Genomic DNA, 19,538 nt, shown 5'->3' on the forward strand with positions numbered 1-19,538 from the left:
TAAACAAACAAGATTGATAATTACGGTTCGACGATTCTGCGTATGGAAATTTTATACACATTGCACAATCCATATCGTGGACAAAAAAGCAGGTACTTAATTGATTGTCAAAAAATTCTTACAGTGTTTTTCAATTGTAAATAAGCGCTATGTACAAAAAAATAATGTAAATACTTATTTCACAACTTAATCGCTGATGTCAATATTATCTTCAGCGGAAATTTGTTGTAATAATTTATTTTATTATTATTTCCAAATACAGATGTTTAATGATTGATAAAATGTTTTTAAGAGATGTTTTTATTGCGTAGTGATGAAAAATTGTGAGATTAAATTTAAAAGTGACGTGAACTGTTGATTTGTAATAATTCTGTGTTATATAACATAAATATCTATTATTTTTCGCAAATCAATTTATAATAATATACAATAATATATACTAATTAAACATTCATCGATGTATGGATTAAAGACCAAACTAAACCGATGCAAAATAATCTTAAATCAAATTTCTGTCGAAAAAAGTTCACTCTCTCTTCATAGCTACTATTAAAAATTTTTATAAAACTTGAAATTTTTTGTTCGATCGCATATTGATCGAGGAATTGGTCGGTCAAAAATGAAGCGTCCGGGAAAATTCGCAGATATTCTGTACAATAATATCTACGTCTGTATTCCGCACAACTTTCTCGCGCTCACTTTTGGCGCGAGCAATTTTTCAGACGAGACCGCAATCGCGATGGAACGGAAAGGAGTGGATAAAATAACACCAGAAAAATGCCAGAGAGACGTTTGCCACGAGAAAGATAGTGAGAGAGAGTGAGAAAGAAGCAAACAGTGGGTGTCGGAGGACAGGGTCGGATATCTGGCGGGACGGATCAGGTGGAGGGAGGAGGGATCGATTTGCGAAAACGAGATTTGCGCGTTTGATTTGCGGGCTGGGGCAGCCGGGCTGGGGTCGATCACGGATACGGCTATGAAAAAGTAAAGCTTATCCAATTCGGTACTCGATTCGACGTGGATTTGCGCCACGAATCATGAACTCATCCGGATGATTTAATCCTGCTTAGATGGAGCGTATAACGAGAGACGCGAGGACGAACGCGTGATTAGCCATCATTAAGTGTTTTAACGTTGTTTGTTTGTTGTCCGAATTATATACGTTGGCATCCTCCATTCTTATCAACAATTTTTTGTCAACTTCAGAGTTGCTAATTCCAAATTGATAAGTCAGAATATAGTTTTATTAATTTTGGACATTTATTTAAATATGCGCTTTTGAATTTAACAACTACTCGCTCACTGTCTCGTGAATTTACCTAATTATCTTATATCTTTGTAAAAGAGGCACAAATGGATAAAAATCTGAAGAGCGAACAGAAATTTGAATGTAATTTTGCAAATGGCATAATATAATTTTGCATTACACGGTATCGTTGATTTTTGCGTAAAAATAATTATTCATATTAATACTCGTTTCATTTAATGCTATTTCGGTCTCGCGAAATTGTATTTTAATTTAACGCAATAAAGAGAAATAGTGATACAGAGCGGATTATTAAAAAATATGATACCGTTAGTTGTGCGGCGTAAAGTAATATATACCTATGATGGCCCTATTCGATTGATCTTCCCTAATTTAAATACGGTAGATACGAATATATGGAATAATAAATCCAATTCCGGTTGATGCGATACGATTTCAAACCGAATGTCGATTTCGCAAAATGATTTCATTCTATGTCGAATAAAGCATTAATATCAACAACGACGGTTGGCAGAAATCGCTATGCTCGAAAAATATCATGTTTTTTCATGCGTTTTCGCTATCGTTTTCCCACTATTTTCCTCATCAAAATACTTACATTTTTCTAATCTTTAATACAAAATTAAAAGACTTCTTAACTTAACAGAGTTACTGTGATATAGGACTAATTTGATTTCAATAAATAAATGTTATATATATAATTAAACGATGCGTTTACACATCGTACAAGTGATTATATAATCCATGTTCACAAAATAATTTTTATTTTACTTTTAATTATTTACATCTCGTAACTATACGTAAAATATCCGTGACGTCTAAATAAAATTATCAAGAATGTTTGTATGAGGAATTAAGGGATATTTTTCTTTATATATACATATATTATAGATGTGTGTGTGTATATGCGCGAGTTATAAATTACAAATACTCGTGAAATTTCCGCGATATTTTGACAAAGCTGCAGCGGGATTGCCATCAATTGTGTAAGGCCAAATATTGTAACCTTTGCAAATCCATGAAATTGAACGGGGATTACATGGATTGGCGCGCGGCGTTTTATTTCGATGATACAGCATCAATGTGTGTGCGTATGCGTGTATGTGTGCGTGTGTGTGTATGTGTGTATAAAAAGAGAAAAGATTCCTGCGAAATTCGACCAGGGTATCGAATCCAATCGCAATTCCAGGAGATGATTTAATTCCGTCCTAAACAACGTGTATCGAATGTAGCGCGGCTGGCGAAAATCGTTCCGCGCGAAAGTCACCTATTTATAGCTAAACGTTGTTATCGGGTAACGCTGTTACGATATATCAAGATAACGTCGTGTAATTCATGTTGTTACGTAGCTCGACATTACGTGTCGTGGTATAAAGCTGCCGCGCGGCGGCTCTAACGGAGACCGTCAGAATTTAGAACGTGCCTCCGCGCGTGTATTAATAGTAACGAAACACGCACTCGCGAATATAACTATATTAATTTTCTATCCTTTAATGAATCCTTTGTGCTCTGTATATTTAGCATTTTGGCGCAATTTGGATTATACGAGCGTCGCGCCCGTCGTGATGTAAACGTCGCGTCGCGGCGCAGCGGGGCGCGGCGGGGTTAATCCGCGAAAAGAATTTTTACGCAAAGCAATAACATCCGCGAATGCAATAACGTTCAGCCAGCCACCTTAACGTGGATTTCCGCGTACGCAAAGGTGGTTTTTGTTCGCCTTTGCACTCGTACCTCATACCTCGTGCAGCCGCGTTATATCCGCGCGTAAAAGAGAACGCATGCGAATTACATGCGGGCGCAGTAAAATGCGTAATGTTTTTTTATTGGGACGCGCACGCGGACCAGATATACAGGCATTGTTTCCCTCGAGGCTAGATCCGCGCTGCGCGCCCGGAAACTATATTTTTCCGCGATTATAAATCCTCCGCTGAATTTGGAGCGGAGCGGATCCTTCATTAGCGCAAATTTGGCCGAGAGCTGTTCTCTATCTCTCTCTTTCTCTAGAAACATTGCGCGTCTTGGCTATTGAGCCGCTAAATTAGAATCCTCGAGGCAGAGTCCACTTGAAATTAAACGAGGGACAAGATTTAGCCTTTTCAGTCGCATCTCTGAGGATCAAATTTGCCAAAAAGGTCCTTTGATCTTAAACTTGATGAAATAAGATCAGCAGGTAAAATTGAAATGACGTTGCGACGAAAAATATGAAGGGAATACAGATGGACTTATATAAACATGCCACAGAATTATTTTAACTTCCCTAATTTTTAATGCAATCCTTCTCAGACGCTCTCTGCAAAAACCTTGATCGTGACGAGGTACACGCAGAAAGCCCGTCCATGAAATTTCGAAATCTCGACGAGACGTTCCGCGAATTTCGTTTGTCGTTTTCACTTCGAGGGAGACCGACCCGTTAAATTTTCTTTAAATCCTCGCATTCCTCGCATCCTTGCATTTCGAAATCGTCTTGCGCCTTCGCGCGCGCGAAGACACGCGAAACTCGTGCAAAAATCGTGGAACGTGTCACCGTGAAATTCGCAATCCTCGAGTCATAACGCTCGTTCACCAGCCGATTTATGCGCGTACTCGGGGGATAACAGATTTCGCGATAAATCCCCTCTCGCCTCTTTGATACGTGTATCTCGAAAATTCCGTCGAGTTTTGTTTTGCATCTCGCCGAAACGTAGCTCTCCGCGCTTCTGCTTTTAGCTCAGAAATTGTTCGCTATTTTTTGACAAGAACTCCGCTCTTGCTCTCGTCGCGCGCGAAAATAACGACTTACAGGACGTGATTTTCCATTAGCTAAGCCCCAAGTATGTATCCCGGCGAGAGGGAAAACCTGCCGCACTCGCGCGACGACCTGAGCTATCGCGTTATCCGCCCTGCCTCCCGTTTTACGTACCAGTGCGAGAGTTTTAAAATTCACAGTTGATCTTAAAGTCGAGAGTAGCGAGCGTGGGCGAGCAAGAGGGGAAGGGATTTTCATTGGCTGTAAATTTTCCCGGCGTTTTCACGTGGAACACGTGAAAAATCACTATGGCCGTATGGAGGCTGCTGATGCGCCATGAAAATGAGAGCGGGAGCACGGTTGCGAAAGAGCGAAAACAACATTTTATTTGCCATAAAATCGATTCGCGATAGAGTTCACGCGAGATTTCGGTGTACAGAAGCGCTGACTCAAACCAACGCCAACGCGCGTGAACGACACGCGAAGCGATAGAACAATGAAACGCTTTATTTGTTATAAATTCGAATTGCACCAGTGATTCGCAATCTTCCGCGTATCTCTCGCGCGCGATTGCGTCCACAAAAAGTTCGCGAAAATTCCTTCGGGAAACCTCTCTGGGATAATACGAAACAAACTAGTCGGAAAAGCACTCTGTGGGAAAAAGACAAGTGCGAAAATAAATGCGCTATAAAAGAACTCGAGGTGATAACATACTAAACAATAATAATGATAATAAAGCACTAGGATAGCAATATAAATTTTTGATCGTCATTATTATACACAGCGTCAGTAGAAAATATAAATTACGATTGTACCCAATAAATATGGTAAATATATTTTTTTATATATGCTCAATATTAATTTATATTTTATTTATTCTTTTATTTATATTGATCTGAAAAATCGTTAAAATACTGGCCGGAAAGGTACAGGCCAATCAAACAAGTTTGCTAAATTAATGTGATTTTATTCGCCACGAGGATTAAAACTCGTCGAGGATTACTTTTGGACTGGAAATTTTTGCCTCTCGAAGATATGCCTCTCGTAAGTTTCAGATGATCATGCTTTTCTATCTTTTTTGTCTCGGAGTGGCTATCAAGTGGTTTCGCAGCATCGCTCCGTCGCCGTCTGTTTGTAAACCATTAGCGGCCCAGGGGTTGGGGGCTAATCGCACAAACGACAGCTTTCCAGTCTTCCATCAACGCGCCTCTATCTGTTTTCTTTCCTACATTTTTCTTACGTCTGGTATCCCTATTTATCTCCTTCTTCCGCGTCTACTTCCATCCGCCATTTTTACACGAGATTTCTCGTAAGAATGCATGTGACGTTCTTCAAAGAATTTACACTTACTTTTCTTTTATATAATCGCCTCGTGACGCGATAGTTTCGCTGTCACGTGAAAAATCTGAAGTCAGAAAATTTATAAAAAAGAAATTTGTGTCTCGTCGATGTATTGAATTTTTAATTTTACGATATTTTATAGTACCATATATAATTTTTACATCCAGGAAGATGTATATTCTGCGATTTATTTTTTTTATTGATAAAAATTCACGATCCGATACTATCTTATGACTGTCTGGAGAAGATTGCCGCGTCGTTTGCGATTTTAATGTTTCTCGTGTCGCCGGCGAGTTGAACGATGCGCCCCCGCGGCTCAATGTATATCTCTTTAAACATTCGCCGTGTCCCCTCGCCGCTCCGCCACAATGCACACTTCGCCGCGTTCCACATTCCCGGGCTGCGAAACCGATCGCACAAATCCCGAGGACCAACGTCAGAGTCCGCCGTCGAAAGCCCGGGGATGAATTTCCAAGTCCGATAACATCAATTTTTCATACGGATCGTCGCTCGGCGTCGACCAACCCACGTATCTTCGACCGGCTCTCGATATATCTCGGCAGAACCAGTTACCAACACTGCTGAGTCCACCCCTCCCGGAACTGCCTGCCCCGCGGAGAATGTAGGAGATCTCTTGGCGCACCGGCGAAGATGAGCTTCGTTCCGGGACTTCCAGGATAAGCGTGAGGAATACGGAAGGATTAGAGCGCGAGCGTGGGCGAACGGGAAGGGACAGCAGGAAAAAGGGGGTGGAAAAGCTGCCAGAAGTGCATTAACCTCCCTACCAACTCCTTGCAACGAGAGGGTTTTGATGCAGGCGGGTCTCGAAAATTTATTATGGACCCCGTCTTTGTCTTCTTCTTTCTTTTTACAGTTCCCCTTCTATCGTTTTTCCACTCCCTTTTTCGAATCTATATATTCTCTCTCTCTTTCTTTTGCCTCCCTGTCACTTTCTGCATCTCGTCTTCTCGCGTTTCTCGAAAGAGGAACCGGAAATTTCTCTCGCGAAGAGTCCCTCGATCTTTTTTGTAGATCATCGCAAATTGTCTGATTAATTTGGACGAATCTGTCTCTTGACGCGATTTTGTCTCCTCTGACCCTTTCTCGGTCACCCTTTCGCTCTCCGCTTTTTCCTCTCTTCAAGCATCGAACGAGGTTCGTTTTTCGTGGAAAGTTGTTTATTTTTTTGGGAGGTTTTTCACGCGTTTTTTGTGTTTTCTAAAAGTGTTGGAGAGGCAGAGGGGAACACAGAGGGACAAGGGACGTAGGGACGCGAGCACGACGCATCGCTGTTTTGTTTCGCGCTCGTCTTTTGTCGCTCGCTGGTGAGTGAGTTTTTCGGGCGTGAGCTTTTTTGTCGGGTGTGCTAAGCTTTGTCCCGCTCGTTTTCCGGCACGCTGCGCGCTGCTCGTCGCGTGTACGTTAACTTTTTTTTTCGCAAGACCGAGTTTCGAGAGGAGCGCGCATTGGCTTTCTCTCTCTCTCTGCCTCTATTTCTCTCTCGACTGATGCCGTTCAGTAAATACTTTTCATTGAGTTTCGACAGAAGCTAAACACTTGTTAACTTTTATAGTTTCGATGGAATGGATATTATTTCTAATACAAATAAATAGCACAAAATCAATGACCAATTTCATTTTATGACTTGAAGGGGTCATAAAATGGTAGTGTGTGGACATATCAAATAAACAAATATAATTTTTCTACCAATATTTTACTTCCAAATTGATTTTATCTTTTAAAAACAATTTATAGGCATTAGACTTTCAATAGTCGTCGACATTTTGAAAATTACTTTTGTAGTACCTTGCAAACGTTTGTTTGGAAGTTCGCGAACGACTTATTGTGCAAAAATTTTATATATGGAGGTTCGATAGAAATCTCTAAGTTTTTACTACGGAAACAGCCTGCCCGTGGCTAAAATTTTAACGAAATAAAAAGATCGTTTATTCAAACGAAACGCACATGGCCAATAATCAATGTTAATGCGTCTTTTTCTTATTCCCTTACATTTATGACAGAAATAAACACGTAAAATATAAGTTTGAAAAGAGCCTGTTCCATGCTCTTTTCATGGAAAATTTCTCCTTTAATCAAGGTATTCAAACGGCTTTGCAATGGTGCATAAATATTTCGTTACCGCTCGAGAATTAATTATTATCGCGATGCTTTATCCACTCATCGACGATGTAAAATAAAAAATAGAAAGGAAAATAATTCTGCTATCTCTGAATAAAACATTAATCTCAACCCCGTTTCATTTCGCGGAATAACACGGTGATGCGTGCGATTATTAATTTATTATAACTATTTACAGAGGAGTGCGTTGAAATAAGTCAATACCCGTGAACGCGCGATTTTTATCTGGCATCTCATAATTGGGAACGTCGACCCGCGAGGTTAATTACCGGGGCCGGAAATCGGCGAGCTGTTTACGAAACAGCAGCTATTTTCTCAAGTACCATAATGAGCCGGGCACGTAAATTAATATCGGATTATGCGTTTCGTGTAGCCGACGGCGTCGAGGGTCGCTTATGCGGATCCGACTGGGGAAAGAGCCGACTGGATTATCGATTAATTATGCTCGTTAGGTGGGCACCGGAATCATCGTTGGTGGCAATTAAAGCAGTACACACTTCCTGTATTTAGGATTCGCCGCGGCGTGCGCGACACTCATTAATATATCGCGGCCATATTCGACGGCTTATAGTTAAACCAACAACGCGCGATTAAAATCGCGTGTAATTCCGGTAACATCGCGCGCGGCCATTTGGTCGGGCCGTTGTAGTTGCCGCTGTTGTTATGTCGGCCGAGCCGTTCTTGCCGCTGCACTGTTGTCTCGAGCGGATTCTGCTTGCGTTAATTTATCGATTAGTCGGCTACCAGCCAACCGTTTTTTTTTTTTCGACGTTTTGTCCCCACCCAGATTATTCCGCGCTAGGGCCGATCGATAATTGGTGATTGTAATTAACGGCAGCTATCGACGAACTATTCCCTCTTCCTCTCACAGTGTAAGGAAGAGAGCTCAAATTTCCGCTCGTTCAAACGAAACGCCTCTGCTCAAACGTTGAAGTCTGATGCAAGGAAGTTTCGTACTTCGGAACAACAACGAAAGTCCGCGATGACGACGATGATTTGAAGGAGGTGTTGCATACTTTCTGAGATTTTCAAATATTTGCTATCAGATTAAGGAATTGAGGAAAATTCAAACATTATCGTAATATAAGTTTCGATTTAGGTTTGACTTTAAAAGTAGAGATATTAAATCTACTAAAATACATGTAATATATAATGGATTCGAAATTCTATGAAAAACTTTCAAGCTTCCTGAGAAATATATATTTACATGTACATATCGTCCATGAGAATTATATTTTACGAGGTAACGGCACGCTGTGAGATTAAAAAAAAATATCTTATTATGAGATCTGGCGAACCGGTAACGAGAAGCTTTCGTCGCCGACGATACGCTGTTGACGACCGCTTCCGATCTGTTGGCGCGAGCTTCCCTCGAGAAAGCGACCACGCTCCATTTCCGGCAGTGCCGGAAGCCAGCCGTTACCCGGGCTCACTGACACCGAGAAAATCTCCGGTGCAAGCTGTCGTTCTGGCGGCGCGTTCTTTAGCAGCATGCTGCACCGCAGCACGTGCACTCGACAATCCCGGTAATGCGCATACAAGCGTGCGTTTACCTATTTGTGCATTATGGTCGTTCCGTGCAGATAATTAACCCCGCGACGTCGACTTTTTGCAAGTTGCCGTAACGATATCTCGATGTTTCTCGGCGGGAAAAACCGGACGCTCGATTTCAGGTTGTTCGGAGAGTGAATTCTTGTTACTTAATCGAAATCAGATCGAACACATCGGTGCGTGATTAAATCGCGACAAAAAAAGAGGAACCTCCATAAATTCAATTGAAATATCCCTTGTCCGATGAACATCGGCGCGGGTTCAGCTAATTTTCGCCGCGAGCGTTCCCGTGAATGAGAATTTTAATACCCACGCTTTTTTCTCTTTAAAAATAGCTTTGTGCTTGGCGGGTACGCGCGGCACGCGCTAGCTGTTTGCGCTATAGACACACAAAAAACAGCTTTCCGCCAGGGAGATTTTCCACGGTGTTCCGCTTTTTTTTTAAATTTTTTATCCTTACTCCTTTTACGCGGGATATGCGCACCGCGTCCGAGCGTGAGCCGGAGCGCGAACACAATGAATCTTATTAAGGAGTCCTGACCTCGTCGGGCTCCGGGTCCCATTGTGACCCCCTAATCCTGTTTAGCATAGAGCCAGCCCTCGGGATATACCGAGGCTGCCTCTATGCTATATGTTGCCGGTTAATGAATGCAAAAAAGCGACGCAACCAGGCTGTACATTATTCGATTGCATTATCCGATCTGCTACAGGTCGATCGATCAGCCTGGGGAATTTTGCTACTCCGTCGAGAAAGATGGAAATTGCGAAACAAGCGGGTCAGAAATCAAAACAATACGCGATTTCTCTCTTAACAAAACACTTAGCACTATCTTATTTTATAGATACTGAATTAAGAATACTGAATGGTTTATCGAAAAATTCCCACATCTTTTATTATTATTATGCTACAAAATTATGCTACAAATATTATTATGCTACAATATTTTATTATTATTATGCTGTTATTATGCTACAAAATTGATGTAACAATTTAATTAGTGGCTATGATGCTTAAGGCGAAGTTTTTACTATTTATATAATCCTTCTAAATTATGTTGCATACTCCTTTTTCATGCACATAAACTTCTGGCACAAGAACGTGTGCGTTAATATTAACTTTTATATCAGCTAAGTGAATAGCGCGTCACAGGGCTGATAATAATGCCAGTGTTCCTGATGTGAAGCTAACATAATTTTGTACTGTCGTGGCGGTGCGAGTGTCGTTGTCGCGCTATATTATACTGACAGGGCTAAATGGCGCGCGAATTAATTCATGCGTTCATGCAAATTTCACGCGATTATCCATATTAATGCCGCTGTTCTGTTAATCTATTTCTTCTCGTTTAATATACGCCGCACCGCGGCGCGGAGAGGATGGTGGGCACGCTTGGGACTTGCATGAATCCACGTAAAACAGCAGAGCTGGGTACGGTTAACAAAATGCGCTTCGTTCTCCGACAGGCATCACGCGAATCCCTCGGGTTGACGATACAGCAAATATCCTATGCGATCGATGGTCCCGAAGGGACGTAAACGCGTCAAAAAATAACCTGTTTCAGCAGCAAAAAAACATTATTTTCGAACGCCCCGCATTTATCTTGTTTTTTTTTAAACCCACTCTAAACCATCTATAATTTGTATTCTCAGGATAAAAACCTGACGCGTTTTTTTATTTCTAATTTTTCATGGCATGTACCTCGAATATGTGTGTGCTTTAATAAATATATTTAACATATCATAGACGTATATTCTGATTCTTCAACTGTTTTATGTATTACATAGCGCGTAAAATTATAAATTATACACTATTTTAAATTCTGATCGAATTATAGGTAATCTAAAGTGTGTTCTCTGAATTCAATATACGTTTATGAAACATTGTCAGACAGTTACAGTTCGCCCTTTTTTGAAAAACGTAGCAGATCTAGAAGTAATTCTATCTTGGATAAAGAATTGACATCTCTCTTACCGATATTGTTTTTGTAAACGTCGCAGTATACACAGTATATAAAATTTATGCACATGAATAGCTGAACATGAATAGATACATGAGATTTATCTTCGAGTCATGGTTCTCCTACGGTTGTTTTATCCTTTCGGAGAATAAATTTTGCTCAAGTTCAAGATAAAAACGACGTCGCATGCAAAGGAAATATTTGCAAGCCAAAATATCTCTCTGTTCCTTTTTTAACGGACCCATCTTTTAACAATCAGCTTCAGCGAGAACCGTCGAGGAAGAAAATTGCGCGCGGCAAAAGTACACGTTCACAGACTCTAATAAAAATCATCCGTATACATCTGGCGCGGCGAACGCACAAGCGGCGAGATTAAATAAAGATAAAATATTTCCACCGTCGTTCGCGCGCGCGTTCACGAGTCCGGGGATTTGGACGTGAAGAATAGCGGGTCGTATCTCGACGAGCAGCTCGTGGCGGCGACGGCATATAAATTCTACGTACGATTTCGGTGTCGTTGTTATGGGGCCGAAGCGACCGCGTTTTCTTGCACGATGAAGAATGAAGAAACGAGGCGGCGTGGAGCAGTGAAAAGGAAAGAAAGAGAGAAAGAGAGACGATCGGGGGAAAGCGGGAAGATATATCGCGAGGTAAAGTGGAAAAGAGCGAGCCGGGCGAGTAGAGAAGGACGACGTCGGGCCCGGCGACACTCGTCATCGTCGCATTAAGTCGACATTATCGAAATGTACAATCGTCGTCGTTACACCCGCACGGAATGCGAAGTGCGGAATACCGTGACAAGCCGCGATTGCTACGCTCTTCCTCGTAAATTCCGGGACTCGTCTTTTTATCGCGTCCCTCCGTCTTCATCAGTCAGGCTCGACAATGTGCGGCGCGGCGATAAAGTTTCGCACTTTCGGTGAGAATCACGGCACTTTCTTTCGCCTTGATACGTAACAATACCGCCAAGGAACACGCAAAACTGCGCACAAAAGCTCGTTCAGTTTCGCAGGTCTAGTCGAGTTGCTGAAGAAAAGTTATAAACGAAGATGCATGCTTCCTTCCGGCCGAACTGCCTTTAGACGTGATGCACATTCTTTTCCCGTCATGTTTATGAAACATGATCATATTACACTTGTTGCAATTTGCATTTTTTTTTTAATATTTGCAAATTATGGGCGATAAAAACTTTTGTAATTTTAGATCCAATTGGAAATACGTATAAATCTGTACAATAATTAGTTTTTTTTAAGATAAAAATATCTCTTCGCGCGGCGCGGAGATGATTTCCCAGAAACTCTGCGGTAAAAATTAGAATAAAAAATGTCTTTAGAAAATGTTTGTCGACAATTTAACTCCTGAAATGAAATTCTAGTGATCATAAATTATCATGGATTGCGAAAGGAAATGGAAAAAAAATTTGCTTTCTGTACAACGCAACCTCGCTACCCTCGTTTGGGATTTACTCCCTTCTACTATAGGATTTGCATGTAATATACGAATTTCTTTAGACTTCCAAGCGCGTAAAATTTCTTTCCACGAATTTCGATTACGCGTGTCACTATTTGCATGACAAATTTATGAGATAACATCGAGGGTGTGAGCCAAAAGTACACTGAGAAAAAAATTTTCTGCATTTTAGTAAATATTAGTTTGCATACAACTGTGACTCAATTTACTAAAATAAAGAAAATTTTTCTTTTTATTAGTATATGTGTAGGTATTCACTAAGAAAAAAAATATGCTAATAAAAATGCTAATTGAAAAATTTTCTTCATTTTAGTAAATGGAGTCAGAGTTGTGTGCAAACTAATATTTAGATACTAAAATGCAGAAAAATTTTTTTCTTAGGGTAACGATCACGTAATAGTCCGACACATGCATGTAATTTATTTTAATATTGTTCTTGTTATATTCTAATCGATATTGTTATTATATATTTGGCGTTAAAAGTGTTTGCTTTTCAAAGTTTTCTTAAAATTATCATACGTTAATGGTCAGCAAGTAGTATCATGTGCACTCACGTCAAATGCTTTCAAAGTTTATTAATGATAATGATATTATTGAACATATACTTGTTACTAATAGCATAAAGAGGTACTTGCTCTTGTATTCTTGACATCAAAATATTCTAGACATATAATGTACTTTTCAAATATATAAGAAATCGAATTCGTTTCTTGTTCTAAACTATAAATAAAATAGTTTGTCCTCGTAGAGTTTGTTCTTACTGCGACAGTAGGAACAAATATGGTAAATAAGAGATAAATGCGTAGTGAAACTTTAGCTCCATTAGTAATTATGGGCTTCGATTCAAAGACAATAATATAATCGGCCACATGTGTACTCATTAGTCGAGCGGGAAATCGTGAGAATCCGCCTGTTTCGCGCCACTCACATATTTATAATTGCACGAGATGTTAATTAAGCCGTTATCGATGCCACTGATTATTTTGTCAAATGTAGCGATAAGTGTATTATGATGGACCGAAAATCAATATAAGCCGCTTACAGTAATCGCTCATTAATTATAACGGCGCATAATTGTACAACGGAGCAACAATATTCGTTGTTATACGTGTCATTCGTCTCTCCCATGATGAAAATTTCTCGCCGGCGCCGTGGCGGGGCGAGTAATAAGCGCGAAAATGGAAAAAGTTCGTGCGCGATTACGAAACATCGAGAGAGTAAAATTAAACGACAGAAATAAAATAGATCGCCGCGTACTACGAATTCGTTTTTTACAATCACCGTCTGAAAGTTTTGAAAATTATCTCTTCGCCAATAAAACACTCGATTTGCATTAGAGAACATAAAAATTCTTGTAATTAACAAACGATACGTAATTGAAATGAAATTATTGTCAATCCAATGTGCAATCGGAAAGGAAATATACGTATAACATTTTCATCACCATTTTTCCACTAGTTTAACTCTTTAATTTCTGTCTCTTTTCTGCGAAATAAAGTATCAAAGGCAATAAATAACATGAGGATGCGTGTGGCGAAATGGAAGTGCGATCGATCGGCCCGGAAGGGCTTAATCGTCCCGTACGTCGAAATTATTTCTTCCAAGGCTGTCTGCGTGCCTTTCAACCGTAGATATATCTCGACAATGTGGCCACCGACCCGGCACGTCTACCGGACAGGAATGGCGGCTCATCACGCTTCACTATATAACCCAGAGAAGATCCTGCCAGTTCGTCTCTCCTCGCGTCCCTCTCTCCCCCTCAATGGCAGCTGCCTCTGGTACTCCGGCAACACCGGCTCCGTCGTGTAATAATTTCATTTATTTGCTAAATCCCGCCACGTACGTGTCACGAATGATTAACGGCAGTGTGAAGATCCTCGCGCCCTCCGCACAGCCTCGGCAATATCCCTTCGAACGAGGGGGAGGGAACCACCTATTTCCCGTCCGCTTTTTCACAGGGCGCAGGCGAGAAAAAGCGAGCGAAACGGCGGGATATTCCCGGATTGTAATTCGCCAGAATCAGCTGGCTTACGTATCTAACGGCGCTTCTCCTCTCCTATATCTCTCTCAGCTTTCTTTTTCACATTTTTAAAAAGATATTTAGATTATGAATTTCCATTTCTTCTCAAATATCTAAACATTGCAAAAGAAATTACAGTTGTATAATTTGTGATAACTTATGTGTAATAACATATATTTCTAATTGCTAAAACATGGTATCGAATATTATCTTTTTACAATATAATGATAATTAATTCGATTAGTTTAAACAAAATTATCTCCAGCTCTTTATTACGTAAATGTCTCTGTGCACTCTGCATAATTGTATACACTGTCTCTCACATAATCGCGAAAATATAGAACTTAATATCTACTCAAAGGAATCGATTGTTCGAAAAGGGTTAAAAAGCCCTTGAAGCACTTGCGAAAATCTGTGGAATGTACCAATTATCTAATATCCGCGTAAATATTGTCCCTCTGCCAGGGACAAATTTGCTCTGAGATTTTCTCGGCAGCGACCCGCCCCCGCCGTGTCGACCTCCCGGGAAATTCTTAGCGCGCTCCACTTCTCCCCCTTTCTCTCTTTCTCCCGCACTTCCGGCGATAGAACTTGCGGAATAATTATCAGCGTTAATCAAGCAATTTAATTACCGACTTCTCGCGGGAGGCTTCTTCCTATCCGTGCGCGCGCGAATAATCGAAAGCAGTACTTTAACGCGGAAAGGGATAACTTTCCGACGCGAGAGGATCGTAAATACATTAGCCGGTTCCGCGGATGAAAGGAGAAACTTTTAATTTCTTTTAGAGTACCTATCTTCTTTCTCGAGCGTGCACGTGAGGGATAGCGCAACCCTTTTTACCATCGCGGACGTGCGAGAACAAACCGTAATGGCGAGAGAACTCGCCGAAGATGAAAAGGAGTCATAGTGCATCGATGTGTTCGCGTCAACAGAACCCTAACGCGAAACAAATCTAATTTTCTCGTTAATATTACCGCGCTACGTACGTGATTATCGATTAACTTGACATAATGTAATAATGGGTATTACAAATTATTCATTGATCAGAATAATACAATTAATGGGTGAAAAATCTAATTAATAACCGCGAACTAATCTAAATTTAATAATTTCTAAACTTAAATAAATTATTCATTAAATATAGCAGTATATTCAATTTGCTAATTGACTTATGTATACGTAATGGAATATACGAATAAATATCTTGCAGAGGTATGCTTTATATATACCCGGCGAGATGTTAGCGTTAACGTCAACGTTACGTTATCGCGGACACGATGAGCCCACAATGCTCTACGGGGAGATAAACTTCCGGCGAATGTAATGTACGGTAATTGCCCACGAGAAGGGTAATTTCCGCTCAATCGACTACCTGAAGACTGACTATATCAAACTAGCGCTAAAGATAACGTCCATCGCGAAATTAACGTAAACCCCGAACGCTGTTCTAGGAATAGAATCCTTATCTTTTCACGCCTCATGATTAATTAATAATAAATTAATAAATTTAGCGGTATACATTCGGTGTAGCCGCATGTGGAGTTGTTCACTGCTTATTGAAACTCGAATAGACGAATTGTGTCTGAGGAAAATTCTGAATAATGGATTCACGATGACAGGTTTCCGACTCCTTCTGTAGAATAACAAAGTTCACTTTGCAAATATTTTCTATTCTTTACGGAAGGTCTTCATATCAATGACCCGAAGAGAGCGTTACGTCAAGTGCAATTCACAAGTGTTCGTAAATCACCAGCAGAGATTTTGCGAAGATTATAACCGCGAGAGTAGCGTAAAGGCTTTGCAAAATTGAATTTACCACCAACAAGGGGTGGAAAGCAGCTTACTGAACAACAATTAAATTCCGCCTCGTACTTAAATTACAATATCAAGCTTGAGCTAATTGAAATTTTTTGCGTGCAACGTCGAATAGATCTTGAAAAATGAAAGGTGATTCGACGACACAATTTTGCGTTATAAAATTTCAAAATTTGGTGAAGGCATGAGTCGTATCTATTTTAATTTATGCCAGTTTTAAAATATAAAATATAAAGTAAAATATAATTTGCAATTTTGGTAACGCACGTTAAGGTCAAAGGACCACGAGATTATTGCTTGGCGGCGAAAAATCCGAAAGAATTATTTGCAGTACGAGCGTCACGTTATTGCGAAATGCGCTTCAGCCATTATCGAAATATTATTCGATAGCTCGCGGATGTATACCGGAGTTTCTCAATCCTCACAGCGCGGCACGATATTCAATAAGCTGTGCCAGATGCGTCAATACCATTATATCCTTTCAACTTTATCTCGGCTCCGGCGAAACTGAATTCGACAGTTAATTTACGAAATATCGACACTGCGATAAGCAGCTTTGCCGTTCATAAGATACCACCCTAAGTCAGAGATATTTTCCTGTATTCGACTGCACATAATACAACTTCTATCTATCCAGACGTTTCCATTTAAACTGCTAGTCGACTCCCCTCTCTGTCTCTCTCGAATGTAGAAACATCGAATGTTCACATAATCACTTATAAGCTAAGAAATTAACCATTGAATGTTAGAAGAAATTAAAGGATTCGATGAATTAAGGGTACAAATAGCCACGTAGCGCTTTATTTCTTAATTCTAGCCGAATTTATGTCTCGATTTAATATTTCATTATTAAAATATTTAACATTGAAAATTACAAGCTCCACTGAGGAAAGACCAACTTGAGATTCGCCACGAGATCCGTATTTAATATATCTTCTCTCACGCAAAACTAGCGAGACCGCGCAAAGACCAGGGCATTCGAGTTTGACTCTTTAGATCTTCTCTAAAGCCCAAAATAGAAACTAACTCGTAACCAGCATCGTTACATTGCGCGCGCGCGTGTGAGTGTTCGTGTATATAGATACGTGTGGTAAGAGATCGCACGATTTACGAGTATTACGAAAATCCAAGGAGTTGCTGCAGCGGCGCGCGTCTCGTGACTCGTCGAATGAACGGGAATAAACGTCCGCCGTTTCGCGCTCGCGCTCACAGCAATTCACCCAAGTTCGGCCGTCCCCTTTCCTAATGCGAAAGGTAATTTCGTGCCGATCGAAGGCTTTTGAGCTACTTATTTACCGGGAATAGAAGCGAGACGTAGCAACGACGGCGGACGGTAAAGACGTCTAGTTCGGGACATTAGCATGACTCCTGGAAGCGCCGTCGTATAAATCGGCGTGATTTCTCCGTTGCCGTAACGTTTATCGAGCCAACCTCCGTCACCGCTGCCAGCAGAAATTGGAGAATCGGAAGCTAAGAAGAAAATGGTTCGAGCTCCTCTGAGACGACGGGGTACTCGAGCGGACTGATCGATTGATTCGCCGGCTTCAATTATTATTATGCAACGCAACGCTCAGTCGACTCAGATTACTCCAATCGCGTTATATCATGTGATAAATATTGTATAAATTATTATATAATACGAGTCACAGAAATTATATTTGTTTTCGATTGACAAGATTTGCTTTCTCAGATTATGCGATATGGCTGACAGAAAAATCTTTCGAAAATTATTGTGAATGGAGGCAGTAAAAGATATGAACGGTTTAGAGAATGTAAATTAATAATTTAAAATTCTTTGTGTTATTAATAATTTTAACTTATTGATTTCATGGAAATGTTGGTTTTACTGAAGACAAATAAAAATATATATTGGCAGATAAGATACAAAGTATCTTATTTCCAAAGTTTAAAGTAATAGATACAGCAAATATATCATTACTTTTGTAAGAGAAACAAGTTTGAACAATCAAAGACTGTAATTAAAATAATGCATTTATAATTTTTCAATTTTTTCATTAATCGTGAATTTAGCGTTTTACTTTTACCTTTTTTTTCAAAAAAATAATAATTCTTTCAAAGAGTTATATAATATTGCCGAAATGTATATTTATATTCTGTTTCTTTGAAAGAAATTAAACAATTACAAAAAATATGGACATTTAATTTTTCAAGTCGACTTTGACGACCATGCAGAGTATTTTATTCGTTTCTACGTACTGGAAATAATTTCCAATTTTTAGGAAAGGAGTTGACATAGATACGCTAACGACTGTAACGGTTGGTGTGCGTCTGTTCGATGAACAAGCAGTCGGTTTTACACGGAAGAAGAAAGAAGCTTGTTCCCCGTTCTTGCCCCGTTCTTGTAATTAGGTCGACTCTTAACGATGCCGGGAGGGAGGGGATGGTTTGCTATTCTTTCCAACAAACCTTCATGAAACCGGGGACAAGAGAAACAAACTCGCTTTGTTCCCCGAACAAAATGACCAAGAATTCTTGATCATCATTTTTATTATTTTCATTTCGTCAATCATATCTGTTATCTCGCACAATCATGTATCTCGCTATATTTTATTGTCAATTTATAAAAGCCACATTGCAGTTGCGTAAAGAACTTCCTAAACTGTCTTTAATCTAAAAAATATGATAAAAATTATCGAATCTAGATGTGTAATGTGTATATCATGAAAGGATTTACACTATTTTGAAAACTTCCGAAATTAGTAGATTTCTCTTATTCTTATTTCGTAAAACGGCGATTACTGTAGATCGACCCTTTTAATTTCAATTCATTCTAGTGATTTCCTTTCTCTTTCACCTAATCGCATCGTTCTCATCAGACCGCATCGTTTGAGCAGCATCCGCAATCCACGAAAACGTTCCTCGTTTCCGAAGCGCATTCGCAAACAATGAGAAAAAGAGAAAGAAGGGCGATGAAGAGGAACACGAAGGGGATAGATAATAAGCGGCGGTGGAAATCGCGCGATGTGAATGTTGAAAAAGGGACATTTGGTTCGATCAAAGAATGACAAAGGTGCTAAACCACTATTCCTTCCTCTCTCACCCCTCCCCCCCCCCACACACACACATAAATTCATTTCTTGTTTGTCCCCGTCGTGTGAGCGACAACAATCACTATCGCTGTCCTGCTTGTCCTCCGACTTGTCGGCACCCCATGGCGTTTTCATTCAGCCCACGTCCGCGCATCCTATGGAAAATAATATCCTGTGTAAATGGGCGGCTCAGTGCTCCGTGGG

At 40.2% G+C, this 19,538-nt stretch overlaps 1 protein-coding gene across 4 annotated transcripts in view; it reads left to right on the forward strand.

The window, feature by feature from the left end:
- Positions 1-19,538, forward strand: part of LOC112452151 — a 194,474-nt gene that overhangs the window by 44,126 nt on the left and 130,810 nt on the right. The gene's annotated exons all lie outside the window — the stretch shown is intronic.

Source organism: Temnothorax curvispinosus, unplaced genomic scaffold (assembly GCF_003070985.1).
Source record: "Temnothorax curvispinosus isolate PA1 unplaced genomic scaffold, ASM307098v1 QBEX01002996.1, whole genome shotgun sequence".
Taxonomy (NCBI): domain Eukaryota; kingdom Metazoa; phylum Arthropoda; class Insecta; order Hymenoptera; family Formicidae; genus Temnothorax; species Temnothorax curvispinosus.